This window comes from Mandrillus leucophaeus, unplaced genomic scaffold (genome assembly GCF_000951045.1).
Source record: "Mandrillus leucophaeus isolate KB7577 unplaced genomic scaffold, Mleu.le_1.0 Scaffold777, whole genome shotgun sequence".
NCBI classification, from domain to species: Eukaryota; Metazoa; Chordata; class Mammalia; order Primates; family Cercopithecidae; genus Mandrillus; species Mandrillus leucophaeus.
Window position 1 is genome coordinate 1,478,233 of NW_012108441.1, and position 9,979 is coordinate 1,488,211.

The 9,979-nt window shown below is 45.3% G+C and overlaps 1 pseudogene; it reads right to left on the reverse strand.

The window, feature by feature from the left end:
• Positions 1-131: 131 nt before the first annotated feature.
• LOC105529659 overlaps positions 132-9,979 on the reverse strand; it is a 66,948-nt pseudogene continuing 57,100 nt past the window's right edge.

The window sequence follows — 9,979 nt, forward strand, 5'->3', positions numbered from 1 at the left end:
TGCATTCACGATGTTCCTCCCATCCAAGTCCGGAGCAGGCCCGATCCTGGGCCTCATCTCATCTACTCTGTACTTCAGAGACCAAAGGACATTTGTAGCTTTCACGATGATACTGCTGTAGATTATACACCTCAGGTAGTAGAGGGTGTTGGAAACCAAGCGTTTTCATTAGCCTGAAGGATATCACAAACAGGTATTGCAGATGCTGTTTGTCGAATATGTGGACCATCGACTGTTTCTTAATAGTCAGCTTAATTTGCGTGATTGCATTTACAACATTCCCCCAGTCCCCGCAGGAAGCAGGCCGGACCCTGGGCCTTATCTTGTCTACTCTGTCGTTCATAGTGCAGACGAGATTGGGAACATTCGCTTTGGTGCTTTTGTAGATTTTTCACTGTTTCTAGTTGATTCTGCCATTTTAATGCCTTCTCTTTTTCTGTCATGTTCAGGGTCGTATGGTCGTAGATTATTCACGATGTTTTTGATAACTTTTTTCACTTCAGTAACAGTTTTTTCATCTCAATAATAGTATTCACAAAGTTCCTTATGTTGAAGTCCTAAACAGGGCCGATGGTGCTTAGCTTGTGATATCTGAAGAGACTGAGCGGGTTCTGGGTTATATGGCCATGGATTTTTCACGAAGTTTCTGTTAGCTTCTGCCTGTTTAACCCTTTCTTTTTTTCTGTCTCTTTCAGAGTGGTATGGCCATAGATTATTCACGAAGTTTCTGATAGCTTGTACCATTTCACTCCTTTCTCTTTTTCTGTCATCTGTGAAACACCGTATAAAATTAACAAAGTCAAGTCCGCAACAGAAGACGCTGTTAAAGGTGCTGAACAGTACAAGCTTGCTGTGATCGGCAGTGGTTGTTCTCAGAGCTGGTAGACTTTTTTCATTACAGTTGTATGTACTGAGTTATTCCCTGTTTATCTAGTGAATAAGAAGATGTGGTGAAGCCATCTTGTGTCCCGAGCACAATTACTCTGTATATGTAGGCACTTTCTGTTTGCCTCACACTGAAACGCAATCGTTTGTTAAAAGGCTGTTCTCTTCTGTTGTCAATAAATTTCCTTTTGCTGACACTCACTCCTGTAACAGATGTCTGTGTGTCGGTTGTCCCACTGGCTGTTAATGCATCCATGAACGTAGATGTACCTTTCCTGTTAGCAAGTAGGCCTGTGGCCATGGCTGCAGTCATGGGGCCATGCACCTGAGGCACTAGCAGGTGTATCCAAGCTTGCTCCCCATCCTGGCCTGCTCAGCACCAGGGCCCAGTAAAGCTTTGTCTGGCTTTTCCACTGCCACTTTGCGCACTACGATTCCTCCTGACCCTTGTCTTCGGAGTCCAGTTTTTTGGGGCTCTCGCTCTGAAAGCCATCCAGTGCATCCTGCTTAATGGGGCTCTTAGACATGAGGATCTTGATACCTGATTTCACTAGGTCCATTTTTGTCTGGCTGCAGAGAGACAGAGCTCTGTTCTTCCTGAACTGCTGGCTGGCAGCAAACAGCTGGCTGCTTTTGGATTCGTGGTCTCTCCCAGTCACTGGTGCCTTAGGAGGGGTCTTAGAAAAGCTGCTGTTTGTGGATCTGGAGATTTGTTTCCTAGCATTGTTGGGAGTGGAACTGTTTGTTCTGGTCAGTGTGCTCTCTTTCTGCCTTTCCATGTGGTGTCTGTTGAAGTCGTGGATGTATTCCTCACAGTTCATGAGGTGCTGCTCTGGTTCCCAAGTGTCGTCCTTGCTGTTGTAGCCTTTTCACTGAACCAAATACTCTGTCTACCCTTTTTAATTTTTCGTTTTGTCAACAATCCTTTCAATCTAACCTGCCTCAGTTCGTGTAGACCAATGTAATTCAGTTCGCTCCTCTTCAGATTTAAACAGTTTGTCATTTATGGCAAGTAGTACCCAAGATAAGACTCTTCAGATGAAGAATCACAGCCTTTTCCCATCTCAGGAGAACAATGACTAAAATTTTAAGTTTGCAATCCTATGCTTTTTCCAATGTAAATGCTTTTGCTAATAATCATATCACCTCTCTCAAAAATCTTTCTGAATTTTATTGTTATGCATAATCCTTTAATTATTATTATTAATTAATATTTTTAGAGATAGGGTCTCACTATGTTGCCCAGGCTGGAGTGCAGTGTTTATTCATAGGTACTCTCCCACTATTGATCAACACAGGAGTTTTGACCTGTTTCATTTCCATCCTGGGGCAATTCACCCCTGCTTAGGAAACCTGATGATCCCCTGCTCCCAGCAGGTCGCTATCTATCTATCTATCTATCTTTTATTTATTTATTTTTTTGAGTTGGAGTTTCACTCTTGTCTCCCAGGCTGGAGTTCAGTGGCACCATGTCAGCTCACTGCAACCTCCACCTCCTGAGTTCAAGTGATTCTCCTGCCTCAGCCTCCTAAGTAGCTGCGATTACAGGCACCCTCCACCACGTCAGGCTAATTTTTCTATTTTTTGTAGAGATGGAGTTTTGCCATGTTGACCTGACTGGTCACGAACTCCTGACCTCAGGTGATCTGTGTGCCTTTGCCTCCTAAAGTGCTGGGATTACAGGCGTGAGCCACTGCATCAGGCCAAAATCACCATGTTGGTACCAAACTTAGTGCAGACACTTGATTGGCATAGCATGCTACAGCCCAGAACCCCTGGGCTCAAGCGATTCTCCCACCTCAGCCTCCTGATAGCTGGGACCACAGGCGTGCCCCACCATGCCCAGCAGCACTGCTTTGTTTTTATTGCGTAACTGCTTTCTGCCTATTAGAATAAGTTTGGCGAGGGTTTGGTATCAGTGTATGTAAGGCGTTTTCACTCTATGGCTGCTGCATTGCACTGCTCAGCTCACCTGCTCCCTTATTGGTGGACATTTCCTTTATTTCTTGCCTTTTGTTACTCAAACAATGGCATAATGAATGTCTCTACATATGCGTTATTTTGCACATAGGTATTACTGCAGGAGGATTCTCAAAGAAGGGTAGTTGGAGCAGAGGAGTATAAGCTTTAAACTGTTCTCAGATATTGCCAAATACATTCCTGGGTTTGTACCATTGGCATTCACCTTCCCCTTGGGGATTTTTCACTGGATACTGTTGCCCCATCCACAAAGCCTAAGAGAGACTCTGGCCAACAATAGAAGCATGGACCTTTCGCTAATATCCCACAGCACCCATAACATGGCTGAGATGGAGTGGCATTTGAAACCAAATTTTATTAAAGGGAAACAGAGAGAAACTGTGTGCAACAAGAACATCTTGATTCTACTCCACGGCTCTCTCCCCATCTGCCCAGTACTTGGCTTGCCTCCATGTGGTGGGCACTATCTTAATGTCTACCATCTGGGATCTTTGCCTGTTATTGTTTTTATTTTATTTTACTTTTTTTAGAGACAGGGTCTCACTCTGTTGCCCAGGCTAGAGTGCAATGGGGTGAACATAGCTCACTGCAGCCTTGACCTGCCAGGCTCAAGCAATCCTCCTGCCTCAGCCTTCCCTGCAGCTGGGCCTACAAGTGCATACCACCACATCTGGCTATTTTTAATTTTTTTTTATAGAGACAGGGTCTCACTAGGTTGCGCAGGTTGGTCTGGAACTCTTGGACTCAAGTGATCCTCCCACCTTGGCCTCCCAAAGCTCTGGGATTACAGGTGTGAGCCATCATGACTGGCTTGCTATTGTTATTATTATTATTATTATTATTATTATTATTGAGACAGAGTTTTGCTCTTGTCTCCCAGGCTGGAGTGCAATGGCTTGATCTCTGCTCACTGCAACCTCCGCCTCCCGGGTTCAAGTGATTCTCCTGCCTCAGCTTCCCGAGTAGCTGGGATTACAGACGCACACCACCACGCCTGGCTAATTTTTGTATTTTTAGTAGAGACAGGGTTTTGCCATGTTGGCCAGGCTTGTCTTGAACTCCTGAACTCAGGTGATCCTCCCTCCTCGGCCCCTCAAAGTGCTGGGATTACAGGCATGAGCCACTGTGCCCTGTTTGGCTTGTCATTTTTTTTAAAGCACTGACTGACATTTACTCTGGGCCATGTATTGGGTCATTTTGTATCATTGTTCCATTTTTGTGTGAATGATTTTTGTATCACTTAGGATGCTTTTGAGTGTTAATGACAGAAACCCAATCCATACTGGCTTGAACAATGGTACTTTTCTATAACTAGAGCACTATGCTGTGGTTTAGATACATATGGCAGCTCTACTCTTGGAAGCCTAGAGGAAGGTGGGTGTAGGCACCACCAATGGTGCCAATCAAGGATCCAGACCCTTTCCATCTCTCCTATCTGCCCTTCTTTGTGGCTTGGCTCTGCTTTCTGGCGGGGCTCCCTGCATGGTGCCGGATTTCCAAAGCTGTTCTGGTTATTGCATCCAGACATTGTTAAGTCCCAGGACAGAAGAGGGACTATGTTTTTTCCTATTTTCTTCTAATAGACAGCAGGCTTTTTCCAGAAGCCCCCCAGCCAACATCCCTTCCCAGCTTCAAGGTCAGAACTGAGTCATGGGCTCACGTTTAAGTCAATCATAAGCAAAGGAAATGGGACTGTTATGAGTGACTGGGACCACTTTGAGCTGTGGGTTGACTTGGCATCCTTTGACCCATGATGAGACAGAGTGGGCCCCTGAGTACAGTCAGGGTCCTGCCGGCCTGGGGAGCAGCGTTGAGGGGGGAGATGGGAGTTGGGGGCAGCAACAGGGTCTGCTCAGCTAGACATAGTAGCAGCGAATTCCATCCTCGCAATAATCCCACGAGGATGGCGTGTTCATTTCTTGTGACTGCTGTAACATTACCACAAACCAAAAACTTATTTTCTCACAATTCTGGAGGGTAGAAGTCCAAAATCAAGGGCCACACTCTGTGCAGAACCCTTCCTTGCCTCTTCCTATCTTCTGCCGCTTCTGGGCATTCCTCGGCCTGTGACAGCATAGCTTAAATCTCTATCTCTGTCTTCACTCCCTGTGTGTATGTCTGGCTCCTCTGTTTCTGTGTCCAAATTTCCTTCTTCTTATAAGAATACCAGCCGTAGGATGAGGTCCCACTCTAATCCAGTACAACATCACCTGCATTTCATTCTATTGGCAAAGACCATTTTTGGCAAATAAAGGTACATTCATAGGTACTGGGGGTTGGGACTTGGACGTAACATATTTTTGGAAGGGATCCAATTTAACCCAGTAGAGAAGGTCCTGTTTATATCCCTGATTTGCTGTTAGGAAGTTATAGTGCAAGAGCCTAAGTAGCTAGTATGTGGTAGAGATGTCTTTGGACCCAGCTAGTTTCATCCTTCCGTTCTGTGCTCATAACCATTTCACCACACTGATAAGGTGAATGGCAAGTGACAAAGATCTGTGAGATCATTATATTTTCTGTTGTTGTCAAATGACTGCAGAATGCATTCCACAAATATTTATTGAACACCTACTATGTAACAGTGACTTTCTTTTTTTTTTTTTTTGAGGCGGAGCCTCACTCTGTTGCCCAGGCTGGAGTGCAGTGGCACAATCTTGGCTCACTGCAAGCTCCATCTCCTGGGTTCACGCCATTCTCCTGCCTCAGTCTCCCAAGCAGCTGGGACTACAGGCTCCCACCACCACACCCAGCTAATTTTTTTGTATTTTTAGTAGAAACAGGGTTTCACTGTGTTAGCCAGGATAGTCTCTATCTCCTGACCTCATGATCCGCCCACCTCGGCCTCCCAAAGTGCTAGGATTACAGGCGTGAACCACTGCACCCAGACCCTTCTTTCTTTCTTTCTTTCTTTCCTTCCTTCCTTCCTTCCTTCCTTCCTTCCTTCCTCTTTCTTTCTCTCTCTCTCTCCCTCCCTCCCTCTCTCTCTCTTTTTCTCTCTTTGTCTCTTTCTTTCTCTTTCTCTCTTTCTTTCTTTCTCTCGTTCTTTTTTTGATAGAGTCTTGCTCTGTCACCCAGGCTGGAATGCAGTTGTGCAATCTTGGCTCACTGCAACATTTGCCTCCTGGGTTCAAGCAATTCTCTGCCTCAGCCTCCTGAGTAGCTGGGATTACAGGTGCCCGCCACCATGCCTGGCTAACTTTTGTAACTTTTAGTAGAGACAGGGTTTCACCATCTTGGCCAGGCTCGTCTTGAACTCCTGACCTCGTGATCCACCCTCCTCGGCCTCCCAAAGTGCTGGGATTACAGGTGTGAACCACCGTGCCTGGCCTTAACAGTGACTTTCTTGTATATGGGGCTATGGCATAATCAAAACAGAGTTCTTGTTCTCTGCATTTGAGAGAAAAAATGAAATCGTGCCTGTTGGGCACTGAAAACAGGGCCCTCGATATGTTTCTGCCCATTCGGGTGGGGAAATAGGGAATGTGGTGAGTGTTGTTTCTGCTGCACCCTGTCCTGCTCCTCACCAGACTTCTTGCTGGGGAGATGCACACAGCAATTACACACACCAGGATAATCTCCCTCCTGCCTCCAGGAGCATGGGACACAATGTTTCTTTGCTAGCAAGAAGCAAGTCATTAAAAGCACACTTTCTTACTCAGCATTGTTTTCCCCCTGGTGTGTAAAAATCGTTGCTAAATTTCCACTGCAGGCAATGAAAACCAACAATGAATCAAAACATAGTGCAAAATTAACCTTGAAGGCAGTACGCGCATTTTTTCCCCCTACTCATCATGAAGGAAGAGTTGATGTCAAAAGAACCCAAGCAAGGCTGGGTGCAGTGACTCGCCTGTAATCCCAGCACTTTGGAAGGCCAAGATGGGAGGATCACTTGAGTCCAGGAGTTTGAGACCAGCCTGGGCAACATAGCGAGACCCTGTCTCTGCAAAAAATACACATAAAAAATTACGTGTGTGGTGTGCATTACCGGTGTGGTGGTGCATACCTGTAGTTCCAGCTACTCAGGAGTCTGAGGCAGGGAGGATCCCTTGAGCCCAGGAGTTTGGAGGCTGCAGCGAGCTATGATCACACCACTGCACTCCAGCCTAGGCAACAGGAGAGACCCTGTCTCTAAGAAAAACAAAAAGCAAAACAACCCAAGCAAATGTGACTAAGGGTCATGAGAGAGAGGAGCTGGGAGGGAGGGAGCCACGCACTTTGGCCAGTCTTAACAGATGCCACAGCCCAAGCCACAAGTCTCAGATCTGAGGCCAACATAAAGAGATTGGACAGGAAACACTGCTGTCTATACAAATGTTGATTCTCATTAGTGATTCTGAGTTCCAGCAGGCACTGCAAAGAAATCCCATAAATAAAGGCATCCAGTCACACCTTATCCATGCCTGCTTGGGAAATTCTTGCTCACCAGAGCTCTGCCAAATGAAAGCTCACATTGTTTTCTGGACTTCTTTGACTCTTGACAAATACCTCTTAGAAGTTCTCTCTCTCTCACTCGCTCGCTCTTTCTCTCTCTCTTTCTTGCACCAATCACCTATTATTTCTAATCCAGGATTTCTGTGTAGAATAAATGAATTGTTTAATGTTCAATCACTTAAGTCAAGGTGTTCCAAGATTTTTGAGGCTGCTGATACATCTCATCAGAATCCCAAATAGTAGGTGTGCAAATATAGTTTTCTCTGGAACTGAAATAGAGGGATAAAAATAAAGCTGTTAAGAGTTAGTTGCAACTTCTCTGGAAACCTGGAAAACAGCACTGTGACCCGGAAGTGAGACTTGGGCATTTATAGTAGAGAAATGAACACTTAGGTTAACATGAACTCCTGCCCATGAATGTCCATAGCAGCCGAAGTTTTAATAGCCAAAAAAAAAAAATGCCACCAGCCCTGATGTCCTTCCATGGGCAAATGATGGTACATTTGCAGCATGAAAAAGAAACATACTATTTATTTTTACACACAACTTGGATGAATCGCCAGAGAATTACACTGAGTATAAAAAGCCAGTCTCCTCAAAGGTCATATATTTTATGAGTGCATTTATATAACATCCTTGAAATAACAAAATTATAGAGATGGAGAACAGATCGTTGATTGTCTGGGGTTGGGAAAAGACAAGGAGTATGGGACCATAAGAGGTGACATGGGAGGTTTCCCTTGTGGTTATAAAATGGTTCTATGTCCTTTTTTTTTTTTTGAGACGGAGTCTTGCTCTGTTGCCCAGGCTGGAGTTCAGTGGTGCGATCTCAGGTCACTGCAACCTCCACCTCCTGGGTTCAAGTGATTCTCCTGCCTCAGTCTCCTGAGTGGCTGGGACTACAGGCACACGCCACCACACCCAGCTAATTTTTGTATTTTTAGTAGGGACGGGGTTTCACCATGTTGGCCAGGCTGGTCTCAAACTCCTGACCTCAAGTGATCCACCTGCTTCAGCCTCCCAAAGTGCTGGGATTGGTTCTGTGTCTTGATAGTGGTGGGGGATTATATGAATCTGTATCTGCAGTGTCATTTCATAAAATTGTACACAAAGACATATGCATATCATGAGTGTATGAAAAGACGTGAAATCCATATGTCTGTAGACTAATTGTATTAAGCCTTTGTTGATTTCCTGGGTTCGAAATGCCCTTTGGTTATGAGATACCACCATTGCAGGAAGTTGGGTGATGGGCACAGGAGGCTTCTCTGTACCATTTTTTGCAACTTCCTATGAGTCTGTAATTATTTCAAAATGAAAAGTTTTTAAAAATTTGGTAGAAAAACATTGACTCCTAAGTAAGTCATCAAAGAGATTCATTGAATAAGTTCATAGATGTGCTCTGCAAAAACTTTACCCGGGGCTGGGCGCGGTGGCTCAGGCCTGTAATCCCAGCACTTTTGGAGGCCGAGGCGGGCAGATCACCTGCGATCAGGAGTTCGAGACCAGCCTGGTCAACATAGTGAAACCCCGTCTCTACTAAAAAATACAAAAAAATTAGCCACATGTGGTGGCGGGCACCTGTAATCCCAGCTACTCGGGAGGTTGAGTCAGGAGAATCGCTTGAACCCGGGAAGCGGAGGCTGCAGTGAGCCGAGGCCATGCCATTGCACTCCAGCCTGAGCGACAAGAGCAAGTCTCTATCCCAAAAAAAAAAAAAAAAAAAGTTTACCGGGCAGTGGGTATCATTTTCGGCTCCTTCCAGCTTATCAGAAAAAGGTTCAGCAGGCCATAATAAGATAAGCCAGTGCTTAATGTAGCTTTGTCTAAAAATTGCATTTTCTGACTGGGCATGGTGGCTCATGCCTGTAATCTCAGCACTCTGGGAGGCTGAGGCGGGAGGATTGCTTGAAGCCAGGAGCTGAAGACCAGCCTGGGCAACAAAGTAAGACACCTGTCTCTACAAAAAATGAAAAAATTAACCAGGCATGGTGGTGCACACCTGTAGTCCCAACTACTCCGGAGGCTGAGGCAGGAAGATTGCTTGAGCCCAGAGGTTGAGGCTGCAGTAAGCCATGTTCAAACCACTGCATTCCAGTCTGGGTGACAGGATGAGATCCTGTCCCAAAAACTAAATAAATAAAATAAAAATTGCATTTTCTCAAAGCCTCCATTATAACAGAGGAAAGCCAAATGTACAATGAAGGCTTGATCACTCAGAGTTTTGGTCTGCAAACAGCAAGGGGCATTTACACTCACATAGTTGGTGAATTTTCTATCTTTTCTATTCACCCCCTTTCTCTCTGGAAACACGCAGTGGTTGAGTGTGCCCCACTCTCCAGGCTCATTCCCAGGCCTGACCAGCATTAGGAAGCTCGGATACTTGCTTTGTTGCATCTGAATTCCACGGCAATAGCTTGGCCTGCTTTCCTCTGTATGGCCAGAAATGCTTCTGGCGAACTCTCATTGAATAATTAATTTCTAGTTTTAAATAATTCACGAGTCCTGGCTGGTATAATTGCTGAGGACCAAAGAATTAATTTGTTGAATGGTTTTCCTTTCTTCTCCTTTGCCTGGAGGCAGGGGCTGCACACTGTTGTCTGGAACATAAGTGAGCAGCCTCTAACCAGGCTGGTTCCTCAGTGATATCTGATCACTTAATGACAGGACAGTCATGATCATG